At 41.7% G+C, this 24151-nt stretch overlaps 1 protein-coding gene and 1 long non-coding RNA gene across 10 annotated transcripts in view; both read left to right on the top strand.

Moving 5' to 3' along the window:
• The window catches only part of MAGI1 (membrane associated guanylate kinase, WW and PDZ domain containing 1), a 631452-nt gene that overhangs the window by 255474 nt on the left and 351827 nt on the right, over positions 1-24151 (top strand). The window lies entirely within an intron of this gene.
• LOC122214539 lies at positions 15365-20405 on the top strand. Its single transcript, XR_006199944.1, has 3 exons — positions 15365-15419; positions 17685-17729; positions 20302-20405. It is a non-coding gene; the product is annotated as an uncharacterized LOC122214539 (long non-coding RNA).

Below are 24151 nucleotides of genomic sequence, written 5' to 3'. Positions count from 1 at the left end.
TGCTATCTGAAATAAGTTGGCAGAAGATTAATGAGATTTTATTTTAATAATTATGGTAACTATATAGAATAGCTGTTGCCTTAATTTTTTTTAGAGTTACTTGATTGTGGGAAGTTAATTTCATTATTCACATGAGAAAATAGTAAAGCATTACATTAACATTCCTGTAGGCCATAAATATATATACTTGTATCCTTTGGCCTCGTTTACATTTTCTTAGAAGACATTCATTTTATATGCCTGTATGTAAATACCTACCACCTCGTGCTGGATCCCAGCACAGACTATCTGGAAGGAATTCATTCTCATACCACCCATACTCTTTCTCTGTCTCTATGACTACACAAAATGGTGATTTTTATTTAGAATAAACTGCCACATGCTTGTGCAAATAGGCCAGTATCAGAGATCACAGATACAGGGAAAAGAATGGGGCTGGACCTGGGCAGAAATGACCGTGAACCCAGCCAAATTACTTTTCAAAGCTTTTTTTCTTTAATTGTGGAAATGGGATAATGACCTCCTTGGGTGAATTGTTATAACATTCGTTGAGTTAATGTGTAGATTGGTGAAGCCACTGTGGAAAATAGTGTGGGGATTCTTTAAACACACACACACACACACACACACACACACACACACCAACTAAAAACTACTGTATTATCCACCAATCTCACTTCTCGGTATTTATCCAGAGAGAAAGAAACCACTGTCTCAAAAAGATATCTGCACCCCCATGTTCATTGCATCATTATTTCCAAAGCCAAGACATGGAGGCAACCTAAGTGTTCAGGGACACTTATGATGAATGGGTAACAAAATGTGGTGTGTATATACCCTGAAATACTATTCAGCCATAAAAACAAGGAAATCCTGCCATCTGTGACAGCATGGGTGGAGTTTGAGGGCATTATGCTATGTGAAATACGTCAGACAGAGAAAGACAGATAGAAATGATCATACTTCTCTGTGGAATCTCACAAACGCCGAACTCCTAGAAACAGAGTACAAATTGGTGGTTGGCCGGTGTGGGGGTGAGGGGAGGGGAAGTGGGTGAAAAAATTGAGATAATGTGAATGCATTGTGTCTTGGGGGCGTGATAGGTGTTGAAGCGGTCTCTTTTCCCCCCTCTTTACATGGAAAGTACTCTCTTCTAAGCATGCAAAACAGCAGTCAGGTTGAGCTTCCAAGATACCATCCAAATTGGTTGACTTGTAATTTGCCAGGTGTTTATCTGTAACTAGGCAAATTTGGTTTCAAATACTGAGAAAAAAGAATTTGAAGCCCAGTGGGGCTTCTTCAACACTTTGGATTTTTCACCTGCCTGGAATTAACGCTGCCTTTGAGGGGGAGAAACTGGTTTACACAAAACTGTTTTCCTTAACGCACTGCCTTTCACAATGGCCCTGATAGAAAGGTAGACTCAACATTATCAACAAGTACATCATGAAGTACAGCTAACAAAGTGCTTGCTTTGGGAGCCTGTGAAATAACTTTCTCTTGAAAAATGATGATGAGGGTAAAACCCTGAGGACGAGAACTAGTGAGTGAACATAAAATGGGGTGAATATGTTTTTGTCTACCCTGAATATTAATAAGTCTTTGAGAGATGTTTCAAATACTTAATTTTTTTCATTTGGTCGCTAATTAGCTCTTTATTTTTTTCCCCTCCTGCAACCGTCACTTGAATGGGGATAAGAATTAATTTTTCATGTGTCATTGTTTTTACATTAGATCCTGGCATATTTGCTTGGCTTAGGCTTTGTGGCGGTGATCAGGAGTCTGTCTCTCAGTGATATGTCGGAAATGTGAATTTTGCTTTGAGGCCTTAGAATAATTGGTAATAAGTTGCTCTTATTATAGCAGTAGACATTACGTGATAGACTGAACAGTCAGTGGGGTGGGGAGGAGAAAAAGATTCTTCTGGGAAAATATTCAAAGAACAATGAGAAGGATTTGTGATTATAACTAAGGTGAAGTGCGAACTAATTCGTTCTATTAGACATTCAGTGTCTATTCAAAAATTGACGCTGGGCACCTGGGTGGCTCAGTTGGTTAAGCGGCCGACTTTGGCTCAGGTCGTGATCTCACAGTCTGTGAGTTTGAGCCCTGCTTCAAGCCCTGTACTCATGGCTCAGAGTCTGGAACCTGCTTTAGATTCTGTGTCTCCCTGTCTCTCTGCCTCTCCCCTGCTCGCTCTCTCTCTCTCTCTCTCTCTCTCTTTCACACACACACACACACACACACAAATAAAAACATGAGAATATTTTTAAAACATTGCCTGCGTTCAGGTGGTCAGTTCTCATACTCTTGCTGTTGGGCTGGGGTCGTTCTCTGGTGCTGGGCCCCCCTGCTTTTCCTGGAATTGCAGATTTCCTTTTCTTCCTTTCTCCTGGATATTACTCCCAGGAGGTCATTTTTGTGTAGTACTGACAAGAATGGGCTTGGAAATCAACCTGCCTGGGTTCAATTCCAGGCTCTGCCAACTTTCAAACTCTAGAACTTGGTACAAATTACTTTCCTAATTATTAATTATTTCACAAATAAAAGGGGGATAATGATCATACCTCTGTTAAAAGATAAATTGGAGCAAATGTTAAAAATTTTAAGAGTTTATCTGAGCAAAAGTCAGTTTGATTCGGGCATAGCCAATCTGGAAGTGCTTAGGAGCACTCTACCAACGGGAGCTACAGAGAGACTTTTATAAACAAGAAGCAGGAGGAAGACAAGGCAATTGTTTGATTGGCTGTAACGTAAGCACTTGTCTTACTTAGGAAAGGCTGGTGGGCTCTTTGTGGTCAGTTGTCCTTTAGTTTCAATTTCTGAACTTTGAGGCATTGCAGACGTAGGTTTTATTTATTTATTTTTAAAATTTTTTAAAAATGTTTTTATTTATTTTTGAGACAGAGAGAGACAGAGCATGAGCAGGGGAGAGGCACAGGGAGAGGGAGACACCGAATCCGAAGCAGGATCCAGGCTCTGAGCTGCCAGCACAGAGCCCGACATGGGGCTTGAACCCACAGACTGTGAGATCATGACCTGAGCTGAAGTCAGACACTTAAACGACTGAGCCACCCAGGCGCCCCCAGATGTAGGTTTTAGGTAGCTTACCTAGGTTAAGGCTTTACAGCCACCTCTGGCTTCCTTGTTTAACATAACACCGAGTTCTTAGATGAGGATTTAGTGACATAATCCCGTAAGAATGCTTCATGTTAGTGTTTTCCCTTGGTTTCTCCCCTGGCTGATGACGGCGGTGTATCTTGGCCAATGAGCCTGGACACTTTAGACCTCATGACTCCACTGAATGAGTGGTGTGTGTGCGTGCGTGTGTGTGTGTGTGTGTGTGTGTGCGCGTGCTTGAAGATGCTCCCCTGTAGGTCTTGGGCACTCATTTCCGTTCAGGATATAGTGGCTTTTCCTACTGTTCTTGCGTCTTGTCACTGCCCTGTGGCATAAGCTGATGTTTTCTCTCCTTATTTCCCTTTTTATGCACTGTTAAAGAAACAAAAAATATGCTGATACTTGTTAAAAGCTTGAGGAAGACTTTATTCAGGACTATTGGAATAAGAGTTTATTCCAGTGGGGCTCATCTCTAATATGGGAAGGGCAAGTGGAGATTTAGATAGCCAATGAGCAGAGTGAGCAGGGTCAGTGGATGGAAAATTACTAATAGGGAACATCAAGCGTAGGGGGATTCTTGCTGAACCAACTTAATAGGATTCTGGTTGAAGGCAGGTCAAGGTGATCAGATATCAAGGGTGGTGGGATGAGTTAGGAATTCTCTGCCAAAAGGGCGCTAGACCCACCAAAGATAAGACAGGACCCAAGATGGAGGCCTAGTCCAAAAGTGGGCTCAAGGAGCCTACCTGAAGTTGGCTGAAGGAGAGCGGCTTTGTCAACACACAGGAATACATCCAGGCCTTGTTCCCAACCAAAAATCGATGCCTGCGGGATATCATCCCTACAGGAGTGTGCTTCTCTATGCTTAAGAATCTTCCTCTAGCGTTGCACTTGTAACTTGCAAGATCATTTCTAACATTTTGTGGAGAGCAACTGTTTTGGATTGATTATTTGATTAATTTTGACTTCAAGTTATATTTATGTGATTGCCATTTGTAAAGCATTTTTCTCTACATTATTTCATTTATTCTTCACAAGAAACCTAAGTAGGCAGCTTCCATCTTAGAGGAGAAAATTTAATTGAAGAGGCTAAGCCACTTGCCTAACAACTTATGAAAGTAAATGGCAAAACCTGAGTTTTGAATCCAGGTCTTAAAGATTATCTTTGGGGTGCCTGGGTGGCTCAGTCAGTCGGTTAAGTGTCTGACTGGCTTTCAGCTAGGGTTGTGATCTCGTGATTCTTGGGATCGAGCTCCACGTGGGGTTCTTTCTGTGTTGGCCGCGTGGAGCCTGCTTGGAATGCTCTCTCTCCTCTCTGCCCCTCCCCCGACTTGCATGTGCTCTCTCTGAAAATAAACTTAAAAAAATTACCTTTAAGTGTCTTTAAAGATAAATCATTAAAAAAATATATTGTATAAAAGAATTTGTAAAGTATTTGTCAAAGACTGAACAAAGAAGGAAATTAAAAAAAAAAACTGGTAAGTGATCGAGTCTTTTGAGTCTAAGTATTATATGTCTTCTTGTAAACTATAAAAGGATTGCCTGAGCTTAACAGAATTTGAATGTATTTCAGTTTGGGAGGAAACTGTCTGATATGTGCCTGCACATATAAATTCACGCACACTTCCTTGCACACACACTGTCCACATTTGACTCGGTGATACTTGCGAAGACCATCTTCAGTGACATTTGGAAACTGTCATCTATGTTTCTTCCATACGGCCACTATTCAATGACACGATCATGGTCTTGTCTTTGTGAGAAGCACTGCTAGGCTCTAGAATGAGTTTTTGGGAGGGAGCTTATCAGAGCTGTGCAGAACACTGCCCTTTTCTCTGGAGGTCAGTGCGACCTCATAATCTTAGATTGAAAAGAGATAGCAAACTAGACAAAGAGAGACAATGTTTGCTCTTTGGAGCCTGACCCTGCCACACAGTGCACATGCTCCAGCCCGCCCTGATGCTACAAACCTCTCTTGTCTCCCTGTGTGAATAGTCATTGCCCAGCAGGGGGCAGGACAGTTTGTTTCGTCTTGTGGTGCCGCCACTGGAGGGATCCTGGCTTTGACTCCAGTCTCTGAGCCAGTTTGGGCAAAATTAAGGGCAGAAAGGTAATGGATGCGCTTCCCCTCTTGTGAATGCAGGACTATTTTACACCATTGGAATCGGCTGTTGTAATAAAATAATTAAACCTTATACTCTTGAGGCACTTTCTCTGTGCCTGTTTTAAGAATGCAGAAACTGAGGCTCGTGGAGATTAAATAACAAGCCCACTGCATCTTATGTAAGGGAGGTTTCAGAGATTTTTATAGGATCCTTGGAAACTCATTTCAGTGCTCTGTAGCTTACAAAAATTCCAAGTTTTCCTGCATTTTATTTCTCGTATTGAATGAGAACAGTTGAGTATGTAAGAGTCCTTCTTTCTAGGTCTCCTTGCTTCCCTGCACCCCTCTCCGTGGCTTAAAAATTTCGTTATATGTAAAATACCTTGGGGAGGCTTGTGAAAAATCCACATTCCTGTGACCCAAAGATTCTAATGGGCTGGATCTGAATTTGGGCCTTAATATTTGCACTTCTCACAAACACCTCAAGCGAGAGAGTCAGAGGCTGTCCACTGACCATATTTGGAGAAATTCTGACCTGCATAGCAAATTTTGAACTAATTCGGATTCTGAAAGTCACTGACTGCATTGCACAGGTTTCTAGGATGTGTATAAACCAGCAATTGTTAAATAAATCACAATTTAGAGGACCCAATCTGTGAGGTCTTTTATAAACTCTCTGACTCATTGTGCCATTCATCTAGTTTGTTAATTGATTTTTAATTTTTTTTAATGTTTAATTATTTTTGAGAGACAGAGAGACATGGCATAAGGAGGGGAGGGACAGAGATAGAGAGGGAGACACAGAATCCAAAGCAGGCTCCAGGCTCTGAGCTGTCAGCACAGAGCAAGACACGGGGCTCCAACTCATGAACCATGAGATCGTGACCTGGGCCGAAGTCAGACACTTAACCGCCTGAGCCACCCAGACGCCCGATTGATTGTTAATTGATTGTTAATGTCTGATTTTGTGCGGGAGGGAGATAGATGCATCTCTACCTGAGAGGCAATAGTAAAGATCTCTTTCTCACCTCAGTAGCCACAAATCCATTTTTTGAAAAGCCTATTTTCCAGGGTGCCGGGCTGGTGGAGCATGCAACTCTTGATCTTGAGGTTGTGAGTTCGAGCCCAACCAGGCTGGCTTTAGAGATTACTTAAAAGTGAAATCTACATCACACAAAAAAAGAAAGAAAAGTAAAGCCTGTTTTCCCAGCCTCTTTGTTACATGTGTACCTCCCTTCTGAACTCTTTGTAGGTTCTTCAGATTTCTGTTCCTGCCTCCACTGGCATTGCAGAATTACAGGATGTTGATTTCCTGTCCTGAGTCATCATTTTGCAGCTTGCCTCATCATTTGGTGTTTGTCTACAAGCTTCAGCCTTATGATTGGAATCTGTGTCATATGTCCCACTCTGTCAGCAACCACTGGACCCCTTCTTGTTCTTCCTGCCCTACCGGAGCCTTGGCCTCCAGGAGGCTGGATTTTCCTCATTTTTTGCTACAGTCTCCCTCACCCCATCTCCCACTGCATCACTGCCTTGACTTTAAAAGCTCTCCCTGCCCCAAGGTTATGGACCAGATAGAAAGAGTATGCTCTGTCTGTATCACCTGAACTTTGCCTGAGGACAAAGTTTTGTGTAAGCAAAACTTGTATTTCAAAATCAAAGATGGCAGAAGAGAACTTCAGGCCTCTCCTTGGGCCAGCGTTTGGTTCAGTAAATAGCTCTTCCTGGTTCCTGTCACCCTCACTCACGTAATAGGTGATTGGCCGACAGCACAGTTTGACAGCTGATTTTGGTCATGTTTTAGGTAGAACAGAATCAAGTTCAGCTATCATGAGTTGTATTTATCAGACACTTACAGGCACGGAATATTCTTTTATTTAATCACCACCATGAGGGTTTGCTGGCTGCACTGAGCACTTTCCCCTATTAGGTGACGAGGTCTTAGAAGCCCTTCAGTTCTTCCACGTGCAACACGGGTTGTTCATGCTGAGTTCTTCTCTTCCATTCCATGTATCCACTTATCCCCAGAGCCCCAAAGGTGCAGTTCCAAAGTATCTGTGAACCTGTCTCCTCTCACTCTGCTGCTGGCCTGGTCGGGGATGCTGTCTGGACTGCCATCGTCACCCCTGACCACTCTCCTGCCTCCAGTTTCGTCCCCTTCCCAGGGCTGCTTTGGGTTCCTGTGTTTCTTCTGCTCTTTGGCACCTGTGGTCCCCCGTCTCTACAGTGTTGTGCATTCTGTCCTCTAATCCTAATTTGCCCAAACAATATTTGTCAGCCAGGCCTCAGTTTTGACAACATCCTCCCCCACCCCCCCCACCCCCCCTGCCAAAGACGTTTTCCTCATGTCCTTCTTCATCTCTCTCATAACATATATAAAACTCTATTATTGTGGCCTTTTTTTGCATTGGTTCCTCCCACTTGATCGCCAAGCCCTTGTTGTCAGGTCTGGGATGCAGGAGCTGTTTAATAAAATATCAACTGTAAGAATAAATGGACCGCTGAACCTAGCTCCGCCTGTGCTGTGAACCAGTGGGAAGCAGCAGCTATAAATAAGTATCATCCTGTGTCTGAAATGATACATAATTACATTTCCCTTGCATCCTGCACTCGGTGGCAGTTACTGCTTAGTTTTTAAAAGCCTTAACCTAGGGGCACCTGGGTGGCTCCATCGGTTAAGCCTCTGACTTGATTTCAGCTCAGGTCATGATCTTGCAGTTTGTGGTTTTGAGCCCCCTCCTCGCTGACAGTGTGAAGCCTGCTTGGGATCTTCTCTCTCTCCCTCTCTCTCTCTGACTCTCCCTGCTTGCTCGCTTTCTCTCTCTCTCTCTCTCTCTCTCAATAAACAAACTAACTTAAAAAACAAACAAAAAAGAAACAAACAAACCTTAACCCAGAAGAGAACCAGAAGTTCCAAAGGCTCATACCCTGATCTGGGCCTTTCATTAATCATCTCCAGAAGACTTGAACTTGAGAATCAAATGTCTCTGCACCCGTAACTGTAGTTCCCTTCCTTTGCCGCAGGAGAAAGTGGCTTTAGTGGACGTGGACTGACTCGGTGCCACTCCTCTCAGTGATTCTTCGAGGACACTTTTTCGAGGTAACTTCTAGTTACCTGGTATATGTGAGAACCACAGCAAAATCTTCATCTTGTTAAGAGCAAACCTGAAAAGCCCTTCATGTCTAAATTCGGCTGCTAAGGTGCATGCAGCCCTTAGTTGTAGCTTGCTCGTCTCTGAGACTTTTATGGCTTCTGTGTCCCTCTGGCTGTCATTATAGGAGAGAAGAGAGTTCTGCTTCTGGCAGCAATGCTGCGAGCCTTATCTTGGTGACAGGTTTCTTTAGAGCTCCACCTTTGTTCAGTTACTGTCACCTGTCTCACCTTGCTTACCTGCACTGTGTTCACCGGTTTCTCTGCCCACCTCCCTCACTAGCTTCTGTTACGCTTTTCTCTAAGTCAGTAGTTCTCAACCTTTTTGACCCCAGGCCTCTTTTTTTTTTTTTAATAGTTTTTCTAGTGCACTTTAGTTTTTAGAGAAGTTTTAAGTTTAGAGGAAAAATGCACAGAGAGCACACAGGCTTCCCCTCCTTCCACAGTGATCTTGTGTTAGTATGTACAACTGATAAACTACCATTAACGTATTATTTAAAGTTCTAAGTTTACTCCATGACACTTAGATTTGAGGACACAGGAGGGCTCTTGTTTCTCGGATATTAACCTTTCTAGAAATTAAAACTGAGAAATTTTTCTACCAGTGGCATTCCTTCACATTTTTGCCGGTCTCGTCGACAGCTGGAGTTTCCTAATTGTTTCTGCCCTCGGTCTGTTGTGGTGCCACTGGTCACATAGTCTCTGGAAAATACCCCTGTACACTGGGAAGAAAATGCAGATGGAAAGGCACTTTGGCGCTGGTGTTTTTGGGAAACGGTTTGAGCCTGTGGATTCTCTGAATGGGTCTCAGGAACCTCAGGGGAGTTCCCTGGCCACACTTTGAAAATCATTTCCATATACGTAGGCAACATTTCCAACACCTGCTCATTCTTTAGGTTTTCCAACACCTGCTCATTCTTTCACCCTCCCGGAGGGTGGGAGTGGGGTCCGTTCTCTGTTGTATCGCATATTCTTGCACAAGTGTTCTGAACACACTTCCTGAATCAACGATTGACTAAGCAGAGGTAGCAACTGATGGAATTATTTTCCAGGAATTGACTAGTGAGGAGAGAAGAGCCTTGGATGTAGTTTATTTCTACAGCAGGCTGTATGGGTTTTGATGCCCGGAATCGCGCTTTTCTATGCGTCCCATCAAACAGACATAGTTTGCGTTCAGTAGATGTTGTGCTGACTGAATGGATGCATATTCAGCTAACAAATACACGGATGCGGGGGCTGGATGGGGTTGCAAGTGGGAGTTGAGGGTCCATTTGACGATGTGATCATTGTGTCCTGGAAATGCCTAATTGCGCTGCTGATAATCGCTGTCAACTCTGGGTTACGTTTGATACGGCGATTTCATATATTTGCGTTCGGAGCAATACCAAAAATACGTCTGCGATGGGAATGTTTACATCAAAACAGCCTTGAATCAGGGAAAAAATGTGCATTGAATCAAGAATTCACTATCCACTTGCTGTTGTCAGTCTGCCATGAGAAGAATGAATAATTGATTAAACATGTGGCTTAAAGTACTAAGAAAGATATAAAATTATGCCAGTTGAATTTTAATATGTGTTACATGTTTATGTTTTTCAGGTAAGGAATTACATTTGGTTCTGCCTGGTTTCCTAAGGAACTTGACAGATGCTGTCTTCTTGTGTTCATTTGTAACCTGACAAATCACGCAAAATATGCTTGCCTGCAGTATTAGGGCTTCAATTGTAAGTAATATGCTCTGTGCCTTTGTCAGTGGAGCGGATCTTGTGGTAAGATGTATCTCGTGCCAAGAGTATCTTGTGCAAGATACTCTGGGTTTTATACATATTCTCCGTTAGGCCGATTGCACGGGGGCAGTCAGACTTACCGACCGGGGATCATTAGCACCGTCCCTGTGAAGACTGCGCCGTGTACCTTCTGCCCTCTGCACCTTTGTCGACCCTGTTAGAAATGGGAAGCCTTCCCAAGTGGGACTGCTTCAGTTTATCTCCTTCATTATCAACTTATTTTTATTTTTTTAAGTTTTTTAAAAATTTATTTTGAGAGAGAGAACAAGCGTGCAAGCAAGTACGGGAGGGGGGGAGAGAGAGAGAGGAGAGAGGAGAGAGAGAGAGAGAGAGAGAGAGAGAGAGAGAGAGAGAGAGAGAGAGAATTCCCAAGTGGGCTCAATCTCATGACCCTTGAGCTCATGGCCTGAGCTGAAATCAAGAGCTGGGTGCTTAACCGACTGAGCCACCAAATGCACCCCTCTCTCGTTATTTAAAACTGCTACTGATTTCCTATATAGAACATTTCCACTGTAGAAAAAAGCAGATGTACAGAAATATATTTTAAAAATCAATTGTTAATGAACCTTGAAAATATGATGCTATTTGAAATAAGCCAGATACAAAGGGACCAATATGACATTCCGTTTATATGAAATCTCTAAAACGTACACATTTATAGATGCAGAAGGTAGTGTAGAGGTCACCAGGGTTTGGAGGAGGGAGTGAATGTGGAACTCTTGCTGAATAATTACAGAATCTCTGTTTGACGTGATGATAAAGTCCCCCCTCCCCCGCTCAGTTTGAGATGTAATTGAAAGAGTTTTGGAAACAGGTGTTGATGATGTTTGTACAACTTAAGTACCTCCCAATTACACACATAAACATGTCTAAAATGGTGTATGTATGTATGTATGTATGTATGTATGTGTATATATGTGTGTGTGTATCTATATATATACACATATCTCCACAATTAAAAAAATATAGAAATCAGCCATAATCCTACTCTTCAGAGATTTCATTTTGTTTTCTAAATTTTTCTTTCTTTCTTTCTTTCTTTCTTTCTTTCTTTCTTTCTTTCTTTCTTTCTTTCTTTCTTTCTTTGTAATCTCTACATCCAGCATGGTGCTCAAACTCACAAGGTTAAGAACCCCATGCTCTTCCAACTAAGCCAGCTGGGCACCCCTGGAGATTTCACCCTTAATATCTGGGCACATTTCCCTTACTTAAAAAAAAATGTTTTAGCATAGTTCTTGATAGTCTTTCTGATTATGAAGTTAAGATGATACAGTATAATAAATTCTACATCTTACAGTTCTTTAAAAATTTTTTTAAAGTTGACTTTTGAGGGGGAGAACACACGCAAGAACAGGGGAGGGGCAGAGAGAGAGGGAGAGAGGGGATCCCAAGCAGGCTCTGCACTGCCAGCGCAGAGCCCAATGTGGAGCTTGAACCCACAAACTGTGAGATCATGACCTGAGCCGAAATCAGGAGTCGGATGCTTAACCAAGTGAGCCAACCAGGTGCCCCTGTGTCTTAGAGTTTTTTATCAACCTTCTTTCTTACGTTCTTTTCCCATACCATTGGAACCTTTGCATCGGTACCATCAGCTACATTAAGATTGCTTTCTAATCAGGTACATTCATTAAAAACCAAGAACCTTCATGGTCATGATCTTTCTCAGCCTGCTCCTGTCTACACTGACCTCTCCATCTCATTCATGCAGCAGGTAGTTGTTGAGCACCCACTATGTACCAGTCACTCTTCTGGGCCCTCTGGGGGAGGGGAAGCCAGTCATGGGGCTTGGGCAATGGAATCATATCACCTGACCTGCGCAAGGTAGTTCTGGAAGGTGTGTTTTGGGAAACACTGGGCTTTATGATCTGTGGTTCCATACCATTCCTTGAGTCCCAACATTCTCTGATATAGCGCATTCAGTTTTGATTCCTGAAAACAATCCGAATGTAACCCGGCCATGCACGAAATACCATTAAGCCTTTTCATAGTCCGTCTTCGCTCATCTCTGTGTCACTGGATTCTCAAGATGTTTTTGACCTCTCCTAAAAACTGATTTGCAATCCAGTTGACCCTTGCACAATGTGTGTACTAGAGGTCAGACCCTCCCCTCCACCTCCAGTCAAAAATCTGAGTCTAACTTCTGATTCCCCCGAACTTACCTACTGCTGTTGACCAGATGACATAAAGGTTACAGATAGCATAAATGGTTGATTAACACTTTTTTGTATGTTACGTGTATTATATACTATATTCTTAAAGTAAGTTAGAGAAAAGAAAATGTTATTAGAAGATCCTAAGAAAGAGAAATACATGTCTAGTATTGTACTCTAGAAAAAAATATGTGTATAAGTGGACCTGCTCAGTTCGAACCTGTGTTGTTCAAGGATCAACTGGATAATGAACAATTTGAAAGAGTTGGTAAAAAAAAAAAATCAACCAAACCCAAGTGCATCCCCTTAACAGAATTCTAATGAAGGAGCGTAAGGTCTTATTTTTTAAGAAGTAGTAGGACAAAAACCACTCACAGTAATGGTGTCTTGGTGAATATGTATCTTTCTTATGTGTGAATTTAATTCTCCCAGGCTTTCTTTTCTTATATTAAAATGTATCCTACTCAAGATTTGAGAACAAAACATAAAAAAATGTACATATACGAAATACATCCTAGATTCAGAAAACCTTATTGTAACAAATGAGGCTAGTGGAAATGTTTTTTAGACTTTATGAATACTGGCAGAGACTAGGACTGCTTCAGAAACATTTTTCTTGCTTGACTTAGAAGGGGGTTGATAGAAAATGAAGGATGGACAAACTCTAGGAATCTTCTGGACAGGCTCCTCCTTGTATACCACGCACATAGTAGAAATTTGATTTGCAGTTGAGTAAATGAATGGATTTTGCAAAGATAGAACTTTGTGCTAGGATATGAATATTTTCACCACAGGAACAAAGACATATTTTTTTTGTTTTAACACACGATCTGAAGAAAATTGGAGCCTTAGTAATGGGATGGTGTAAATCATGCTTGTGTGCCTGTATATATGGAGCAGCCAAGAATATGTACAGATAACCTTTGTATATAGAAAGGATATAGATTTTTTTTTTCAGTGATGGATAAAATAGGGCCTCTTTTATCATACCTCCCATTTACCCCCTTTCTTTAACGTTTATTCACTTTTGAGAGACAGAAAGAAACAGAGCATGGGCAGGGGAAGGGCAGAGAGAGAGGGAGACACAGGATCCCAAGCAGGCTCCAGGCTCTGAGCTGTCAGCACGGAGCCCAATGTGGGGCTTGAACTCACAAGCCTTGAGATCATGACCTGAGCTGAAGTTGGCCGCCCAACTGACTGAGCCATCCAGGAGCCCCTACCCCCTTTCTGTAAAAGCTAATTTTCCTATCTATTTTGAGTCTCTTATGTGGGCAGATGTTTCACAGTGTATTTGCAAACATCTTCCAGACATATTGTCAATCAGCAGGTTTCACCAATTAACAGCAGCTACTCAAGCCTGTTTTCTGTATTTTCATTGGAGGGCAAATGCTATAGGTTTTGGTAGATGCGGAGACAGATAAGTTTATCAGCTCAGCAGAATCCATAGGACATCAGGTGATGGGTCTTAGGACATTTTGTACAGAATGGATTCATTAAAAGGGTGAGAACACCTGGTACAGTTTGGTTGTAGGCTTGTCTTGAATAAGATAATGGTTAGCTGTTGTGGACCTGTAAGGCCAGGTCCTGGGCAATGCACGCACACATTCACTCACACACAGCATCTTACACAATCTTCTGAAGAGTTCTGGGAATCTGCATTTCATGGATGACGACAGAGAAGCTCAGAGATCATAGAACTTGCCAATATTGGCTTGACAAATTCTAGTGCAGCTGTAAACCACACCTTGATGGGACAGGTTCCAAAGCCCCTACTTGCTGTATAGGAGAAAAAAAAAGATTTATTGACTGAGAAGCATATTCTGGAGTGTATTGGATTTTTGTAACAGGGAAAAAATGCATTGTCTTGAAACATGGGCACAGGGGTTCTGAGAATCCTCTCTTAAAATTACTTGTGATGATGTAAAATATTTGGTGTAATAACTGATGGATCCTAAGTGCTCCGTAAGTAACGCCTGCTGTTGTTACTGTTTTGTTAGTGATACATAATGAGAGACACCTTTGAAGGACAGCCTTTTTCGTTCTTGCACTTGATGCAGCGGGTGTTTAGAAAGTGGTGTTTAGAAAGTGGTGTTTAGAAAGACAGGGGTTGGAGTCCGTCTCTCCAGGTTCGTATCTCAGCATTTTAATTTACTGGGTGTGTGACCTTTGGCAAGCACATTAACCCCTCCAAGCACCGCTCTCTGTACCTGTACCATGGGGATTGTAATCGTACTTACTTTGCTAGGATTCGTGCAAGGACCAAACTGAGTATTAGGATAATGCATCTAATATACTCTGCACAATGTCTGGCACTCAGAAAATATTATTAGTGTCATTATCAGTCATTAGAGTCATTATCAGTCCGTCGTCATAAAAGCCTAAGAGGCACCCTTCCTGGAATCTGATCCCTGTTGCTTCCTGGCAGAAATAGGAATCTGGGTTGCTGGTGTTCTGTGTGTGTGTGTGTGTGTGTGTGTGTGTGTGTGTGTGTGTGTGTGTGGTTGTGTGCATTTGCTGGTGGGAATCCTTGTGTGTGCGGAGTGTAAACTCCTATCAGGTTTTGGATAAATGAACACACAAAACCATTTCACGTCTTCTGGAGGATGTCGGTAGGGTGAGTGCTAGTTCCAGGGTAAATGTTTGATTCGAACACTTGAGTATTATAGTGAGAAGGTTATTGTACGCTGGCACAAAGAAGAAAGAAAACTGGAGAGCTTTTGAAGACATTATTGCTTACATCGAGTTTTTCTTTTTAAGTTAGAAAATTGTGAGGGAATGCAGAATCTAAATTCAGGAGGCCCAGTGAGGCTGGTTTCATGGGCTAAGGGTACATGTGTGGGGGTATGTTTTTTCAGTTACTGGTTAAGTGACAGTTCAGATTTCTACCTTCACCCTCTTTTAACCTCTTTGCCAAGGGAGCTAGAGTGATATTGATGCAGTGGAATCTGATGACCTCACTTCCTTGTTTGAAACCTCTCATTGGTTCTAATTTTTATGACTTATCTAAGCCTTTGTGATGTGACTCCAGCTACCTACTCATCTAGGATCTTCCCTTCCTGCCTTTCGGAAGTGTTGGAAGGGCTGGCAGCATGTAGCTGAAGTTGGTTGTGAGTGAGGAGTGGCTGAAGCCCTTAGCCCGGGCATTAAGTCTCATAGTTCCTTGATGTGACTTACCTGGCTCTGTAGACGTTGGCCACCTATGAAAGAAGGTGTCCTTTGGTGTCTTTAGGACGGGGCTGTAGCTCCCCCTGGCTCTGCTCCCACAACACTCTGCTTACCTCTACTGGGGCAATTAATGCAAAGCAGTGTTATACACTTGGCCTATAGCCTGTTGGCTCCCCAGTGGCTAGCATGTTGCTGCAGTATAATTCAAGTCATGTTTGGTGACTAAATGAAATAGTTCCAAGGACTCACTTGTCCTTTACCTGAAGAAGTTGGTTTTATGATTAATATTGGGATGATCTGCCCGTCCATCCATCCATCCATCCATCCATCTTAAAAGACCTGAAGTAAAGAGTATTTAACAATCAGTTCTGGTGAGGTGGGAACACAGGTGTTTATACTGTGTGGTGAGTCAAGTTGTCTTTGAAATTGACAGTATTCTATTAAATTGGACCTCTGTTCTTGTCACCTGGAGCTCTTTGGGTTAAAAATCACCCAGCAAATCCCAGATAGATGAGGCTACTGCTGTTTCCGGGATTTTTTTCTTAAGAGTTTGAGATTGAAGGATAGAAATGAAGTCCTCTTGTGGTAAGACCCGTGTAAAACCATAGGAGAGTCGAAAGATAGTAACAGACAATGAAGGGTGGATGACCAATCGTTTCCTCTCTGAATTCACTTTAAAATATGTCCGTGTGATTCTTGAGAATTCATTATCTCGGAGTTTTAATTGATGGAGAATCTTAGGTAAGAGTAATGACGTTGGAGGTAAAAATGTGGGGTTTGCTTGTAGCTGGGGTATTCACGGTGGTTTGACCTTGCTTGGTCCATCTTATGTCTATGGGCTTTGTGAAATCTGACTATGGGGTTAAGAGCAGCAGCCTCCGCAAAGACATCCTGAGGGCATCATCCCTGTAAAGTGCTTGACACAATGCCTCACACATTCTAAACATTGAATGGATGTTGGCAATTATCATTGTGGAACTATTTGTGTTAAAATGTCTAGTTTCTTTTGTTGAAGTGAGAATTAGCAAGATCTTTAATTGTGGAGCTTCTGTGGTCATCACCTGTTGCTTTTTGCGGGGGTGGGTGGGTTAGGAGGCTGTTGATAATAATCACCATTGATTTGCTCCTCTGGGGCTTAGGGGTTGTGTTTTTATACCAGCTCAGGGAGTTTCCCTGGGTTGGAATGATCCTTAACAAGAGCTGTGGAAACCACATTGTGTGCTGTCTGAACATCAGTTGAGTCTTCAGCTTGCCCTTGACCTTTTGGCAACATTACTGATGACTCTCATTCATAATGTGCACACAGTATAGCAAGTTCATGGAACCCCGCTGACCTTGTACTTCTTCTGGGCCTTTGTGCTGCTTCCCATGGTCTTACATAACCTTAGGCACCACTTCCAATATTTATATTTCCTATGGACCTCCTGTCCTTAAAAAAAAATTTCTTTAATGGGTTTTATCCACTTTTAAAATGAGGGACCAAAACAATACATAAATTCTCCTTCTGTTTGGCTATTATTAGAACACTTGCAGACAGCAATCAATAGAAAATTTTAAACAAAGCAGTCTGCATGGCTGTCATTCATTCATTTTCAGGGGAAAAATATTAAATGGTAGGAATATAACACAATGCCACAGGGATCTGAGGAAATCTTTGGAGGTTAAATGACATCCGTGGGTCTTTAAATTTAACTTTCTTTCTCCTTCCAGAATAATTTATTATTAAATAATCAATAAAGATTTGGGCAGATTTTCAAGTAAATTATATGCACAGGCACTTACATTCTTTGATACATAGAGATGATCTCTCATGTGAATTGCAACAATAAGTAGGATGATTTCAGGATTTGTTCTCTATCACTCTCTTGCTCTCTCTGTCTCTCTCTTTTCCAGAGCTGTAAATCCAGATATGATACTCAGTTTAGCCCCTGGGAGTCTCTAATAAATGCATAAAGATATTCAAAGGGATTGGGTCCCTTTATTAAATCTTAGGAACTTTGCTTCCTTCAAGAATTTCCAAAGGTCATATATTTGAGTTGGGAATAGTCACTAAGGAGTTTTTAATGCTGCTGAAATAGAGATTTGACTAATGATAGCAAAGGTTATATAGATAAGACAATGTATTTAACCTACGAATGAAAACGAGTTGGCGTCTTGCCAGCTCATCCTCATTTACTGAATATATTCTACATCCTTTGGTCTGACAGCTATGAAGAAAATGGACTGAGAACATGTTCTTATTTTTGAAAAAGGTAAATGGATATAAGGAAGAAAGGCCATGATGCCAATAGGAAGAGATTTTAAAGAATTTAAGTTAGACCCACGATGGGGAAAAGTAGCATTAGAAATCAAGGCTGGAACTTCTGTGTTTAACTAGACCTGTGTGGCTCTTTCCTGGGAGAGGATGCGTAACAGCAGTAGCGACATGGTTTCCTGCAATCGTGAAGGCTGTTGCATTGTCTCCATTTCCTCCTTGGGAGTGTCCGTCTGATGGTCTCCTGAGTGTTCGGACTGAGCCAGCAGGGGAAGAAATGGCCCAGACTTTTGGAGTGATTTATTTATACTTTAATATGCCATATAAAGCCACTTTGTTTCAAAATTAAGATGAAACAACCAAGGAAGGGACTGGCTAAAGATTTAAGCAGACTTCAAATTACCACATCTGCTGCATCTGTCCCTATTAACCAGATGGTTTTTTGATAGGATGAATCTCATTGTAGGAGAGATGGATGAATTTTCCTTCTCTGTTTTTTCCCCCACCCTTGGTTTGCAGTTGCCATTGATGGATGATCTCATAGCAGAGATGTCTGCTGTGTTGGGTTAAATCCAAATCTATTGTCGTGATTGCCTTTTCCCAGTAAAGTGTTTTGAAGTAATTTAAACATCTGAAATAGGGAGATTTTACCTAAAATTATTTTAGGGCTTTTCCTTTTTTAAAAAGAAATCATTTAATTTTGTTTGCAACCTTGGTCCCATATAATCACCAAGAACTTAGTAGATCCTCACTCCTTTAATGGGCGTGAGATCTCCAGTTTGCCACACTCCACTAAAGCTTTATACCTACCTTGTTTCTTCTCATTTGAGTTTCTAATCAGTGAATTTGAAAATCATTGAGTTGTCGTTTTTTTTTTTTAAACTTGAAGACACTTTTTAGAGAGCATATCTTTTAACACCTTCAGTCAATGGACATGTAAACTCTAGAAAGTAGACCAGAGCTGGGGGGATAGGTAATGGGTTAAGTATGCTTAATTGCGATGTGTAGTTTGTGGCAAGATTTTTGCATGGTTTCCTGACAATAGGAAAGGCCATGTAGAAACCTAAGTCTTTTTTTTTCATTTTTAAAAAAATGTTTTATTTATTCTTGAGAGAGAGAGACAGAGCATGAGTGAGGGAGGGACACAGTGAGAGAGGGACACAGAATCCGAAGCAGACTCCAGTCTCTGAGCTGTCAGCACAGAACCCGATGTGGGGCTCGAACTCACGAGCCACAAGATCATGACCTGAGCCGAAGTCAGACGCTCAACCGGCTGAGCCACCCAGGCACCCCGAAACCTAAGTGTTTAAAGAGTTCTGAATGTTCCATGCCAGAAATCCTCATTTTATTTTATTACTATTTTTTTAATTTTTTAGAGAAAGAGGGTGCATGAGCAGGGGAAAGGGGAAGAGGGAGAAAGAGAGAATCTTAAGTTGGCTCCTTGCTGAGTGTGGAGGGGGTGGGGCCCTCTTGGTGCAGCCCATCCCACCACCCTGGGATCATGACCAGAGCCGAAATCAAGAGTTGGAGGCTTAGCCATATGAACCACCCAGGTGCCCTGAAAATTTTCATTTTAAATCAATTTCACATCCTTGTTATCTAAGTCATCAGAAATAAGTGAGGAAATGTGCGATGATATGGAAGTTTAGTAGCCGGAATTTTTCTTTTCCTGCTGTTAAGATTGAGATCCTTTAGAGGGCAATAGAGAGAAGCTTGATGTTAAGTGTCTGGGACAGGGATACTGGTTTGGAAAAAATTTTTAACCTTTTCTTCTCCCTGATTTCTCTCATGGCATATCCTTTGAGTATAGGGAGTTCTTTAGAGATGAAAGTTGTATTCTCAGCTGAGCATTGTTTATTAGTCCCCATAGGAATCCATCAAGTAAAAAGTGTGTGTGTACAAAGTATTTGCAATTTTTGTGTCTTTTAAAGCATAGTAGCCAGATAGGGCTTGCATGTATGTTTTGTTGGCTACCAAACCCACGGGTCTGTAATCCTAACATAGAAATCCTGAAAAGAGAGGAAGGGGCTTCTCCTTTCTAGATTCTGTTGTTTCTCATAGCTTTGGGACCTCTTCTTTTGGCTGAGAACTAATTTGTTTAATTGATTTGCATGGTTATTTCCTGCCAGGAAGCCATGTAATTTAAGGGGGAAAGATTTTTCACAAGACTTGCAATAGAATTGTTGAATTGTGACATTTTATTATCATCTTAATATTATATTGGAAACCCAAATAATCCCTGCCGACGATATTACATGTGGCACTTTCTAAAATCCACTCATTCTGCAATGTGTTTGTACACTTAGCAAGAATGGAGATTACACCTTACGTAACAATTTTGCCATTGTCAACATTTAGCGTTCATCTTAGTGTCAGTCCTTGGTTCCTGGGTATAAATATGCACAGTTTGCTTATTGGCTAAGCTTTACGAAGTTCCATTTACTATTTAAAGCACTAAAAATTGCTAATTTATGTGTGATAATGTAAATTTCTTTATATGCTGCTATATAAAGAAATATATGCTAGACTGCAGCCAAATGTTAAGGTTGGCTCTGTGATGGTGTTTTTAGCTATAACATGGAAATCACTTGTATGTGTGTCTGACTCGGCAAACAGATATCCTCCTATTTTCTTTGAAGAAGTGACACTCTGAGGACAAGTTTCTTTCCTGAGAATATTTGTAAGTTTTACCTTTTCTTTATATACCACTCATTATATCATTGGGGTATGTGTTATACATTTAAAATGAACATGTAAATCACCTTCCAGGGAAACTGGATGAAATACCCTGTTTCACTCTGGTTACTTTTTGAGTTATCTAATCCCTGAATTTTGGAGCTGTAAAATATTTCCAGAGGTGACTTAATTTATCCTGCTTCCTTTTGGTGGATATGGTAAAGCTTGATATGGAGATGACCACCTTTCTTGTTAGAAACAAAGACCAGGGGCACCTGGGGGGCTCAGTCGATCGGGTGGCTGACTCTTGATTTCAGCTCAGGTCATGGTCTCATGGTTTGTGAGATCAAGCCTGGCATTGGACTCTGCACTGGCGGCGTGGAGCCTGCTTGGGATTCCTTCTCTCTTGTCTCTCTTTCAAAATTATAAATAAACTAAAAAAAAAAAATACCAAGTAATCCAAGGAGGATAGTTAGATAATCACCACTCTTTCCTAAAGCTCTGACAACACTTCAGCTTCCCACAATATTCAGACTTTAGAGGAAACAGAAGATATGCTATTACTTTTCTTTTTCTTTGCTTGTTTATTCATAGATACTTCTATTCCGCAAAACATTGGTGTGATACGCAACTATCCTTGCCTTCCAGTAGCTGTTTTCCCTTGTTCTTATGAACAGAACCCTGATTTTGCGTTTACTCCATACAGTTACTTGACCTTGGGCAAAGCAGGCCTGTCCAGAGTCATGCTGTATGAATCATGCTTGGTCTCAGCCGGTCCCATCAGCCCTTTCTGCTTCAGCAGTCTAGAGTTGTGCATGTAATCCAACTCTAGAGTCTAGAGTTGTGCATGTAATCCAACTCCGGCCAATGAAGCATTATTGAAAGTGGGAGAGATTCCCTTTCTGAATAAAAATGACAAGACACCCATGAAGGTAAATCCTTTTGCCTCTCCTTGCTTCCTGCTTTTGTTGGGATTTGTTGCCTGGAAATACAGCAGGCATCTTATAACAATGGGGTGATAGTTTGTTTTTTTTTTTAATTTTAATTTTATTTTTTTAATTTACACTCAAGTTAGTTAGCATGTAGTGCAACAGTGATTTCAGGAGCAGATTCCTTAATGCCTGTTACCCATTTAGCTCATCGCCCCTCCTATAAGCCCTCTAGTAATCCTCTGTTTGTTCTCCATATTTAAGAGTCTCTTACATTTTTCCCCCTCCCTGTCTTTATATTATTTTTGCTTCCCTTCCCTTATGTTCATCTGCTTTGTATCTTAAATTCCTCATATGAGTGAAGTCATATGATACGTGTCTTTTTCTGACTGACTAATTTCGCTTAGTGTAATACCCTCTAGTTCTATCCACGTGGTTGCAAATGGCAAGGTTTCATTCTTTTTGATTGCCGAGTAATACTCCATTGTATGTATATACCACATGTTCTTTATCCATTCATCCATCAATGGACATTTAGGCTCTTTCCATACTTTGGCTATTGTTTATGGTGCTGCTATAAACATTGGCATGCATGTGCCCCTTCGACACAGCACACCTGTATCCCATGGATAAATACCTAGTAGTGCAATTGCTGGGTCATAGGGTAGTTCTATTTTTAATGTTTTGAGGAACCTCCATACTGTTTTCCAGAGTGGCTGCCCCAGTTTACATTCCCACCAGCAGTTCAAAAGAGGTCTGTCCTCTTTCTCTGCATCCTCGCCAACATCTATTGTTGCCTGAGATGTTAATGTTAGCCATTCTGACAGATGTGAGGTGGTACCTCATTGTGGTTTTGATTTGTATTTCCCTGATGATGAGTGATGTGAAGCATCTTTTCATGTGTCGGTTGGCCATCTGGATGTCTTCTTTGGAAAAGTGTCTGTTCATGTTTTTGCCCATTTCTTCACTGGATGATTTGTTATTTGGGTGTTGAGTTTGATAAGTTCTTTATAGATTTTGCATACTAACCCTTTATCTGACATGTCATTTGCAAATATTTTCTCCCATTCCGTCAGTTGCCTTTTAGTTTTGCTGATTGTTTCTTTTGCTGTGCAGAAGCTTTTCATTTTGATGAGGTCCCAGTTGTTCATTTTTGCTATGGTTTCCCTTGCTTCTGGAGACGTGTTGAGTAAGAAGTTGCTGCGGCCAGTGGGGTGACAGTTTTGAAAACCTGTTGAGAATGGTGGAGCTGAGAACGGGAGAGCTGTGTCTTTGACAGCATTGTCGAATGGCTGTATGAGCCCCAGGGACCACCTCCCTCCAGACTTCTTTGAGCAAAATAAACCAGTAATTAAACCACGGTTACTCCAGGATTCTCTTACTTGCATCCAAAAGCATTACTAGCTGATATACCACGTAAAAGGCTAATGATGTAATGGAGATGTTCATCAATTCATCCAGTTGAAAAGGCAGCAGTGTATTTTGTCTCAATCTGCTCTTCTGTAAATATTATTGCCTTTTGGCCTTGAATGAAAGACAGATGTTGAGAAATGTAATTAGACTCTTGGTATATGTGGCCAAGTTTTAATTTTTAATTGAACACAAGGCCCCAACGTGTTTGGCAACAGAAAGAAAATAATCCAGCATTTCTTATTTAATTAAGTCATACTGTACTACTGTATGACTGGAGATCACAGCTCGCAGGATTGCATTACATGGTGATTTTAGTGTTGCTGTCTTTTGTTGCTAACCGCTCGTTTTAAAATCTAGTCCCATTTGCCGCTTCCGAGATTCTCCCAGGAGACGGTGGTTATGGCTGGATTCCCAGAGCAGTCGAAAAGGTCAGGAGGTAGAGTTCCCTTTCGCTGGTGATGGAAGCCTCAGAGACGAATTCCAGGGAGGGCGAACACAGGTTTGCTCAAGGAATTTGGGCCTTGCTGTCCTGTTGCTGTGTTTAAATAGAGCAGGGTTAGCGATAGCTCCTCTGTGAGTGAGATCCAAAGAAGGTCATTCAGAATAGTGGTTCCTTCAACAAAATAATATTGAAGCAAATGAGTTTTTTCTTTGCATCAGTTCTTTGGGATGACTGTAATTCCTTGGAGGGTTCTGTTTGAAAGGTAAGCATGTATCTGTGCAACAGAACATCTGTTCCTTGCTTCGCTGGGTGAACGTCAGGTCAGGTTTGACTCATTCCTTCAGCATTTCGAATTTTGGGCCCTGAGGTTTGAGGAGGTAACTACCAAGTTTCGGTGTGAGTTACTCCACTCCATCTCTTTGGTCTTTTCTTTAGTCTTCAATGTTGCCCACCCAGCAGCACCCCTTTTTAACAGCAGAAACCACGCCATGGCATTTTCCTGCTAAAAGCTGCCTAGTAGCTTCCTTTGGACGAACACCTGTATTCCTTACCAGGGGCTCAGTGGTCCCCAGGATCTGTTCCCTCCTGGGTCTGCAGACTCCTCTCTCTCCACTGTTTCTCCCTCAAATGGCACCGTAGCTGCTGTTGTTCTTTGTCGTGTGCATGCCCCCCCCGCCCCACCCCAACTCAGCACTGTCTCGAAGCATCTGCACCTGCCATTTGCCTGCTAAGGAAATCTCTTTTCCCAGGTCTTTGCTTGGCGGACTTCTTCTCATTGTCCCTGACTCGGCTCCTTTGACACCTCCTGAGAGTAGCTATGCCCATTCTTTCTCTGTCACATTACCCAGGTTGACATACTACACGTAACAACGTAACAGAATTTCATTTCTGAATTTATTTTTTCTATCGATATTGCTTTTGTCTGTCTCCCTTTAAGAAGATGGAAGTTTGATGTTGTCT

The sequence above is a fragment of the Panthera leo genome, chromosome A2 (genome assembly GCF_018350215.1).
Source record: "Panthera leo isolate Ple1 chromosome A2, P.leo_Ple1_pat1.1, whole genome shotgun sequence".
NCBI lineage: Eukaryota > Metazoa > Chordata > Mammalia > Carnivora > Felidae > Panthera > Panthera leo.
The sequence above is the reverse complement of the archived record's forward strand: the minus strand, read 5'-3'. Positions and strand labels throughout refer to the sequence as shown.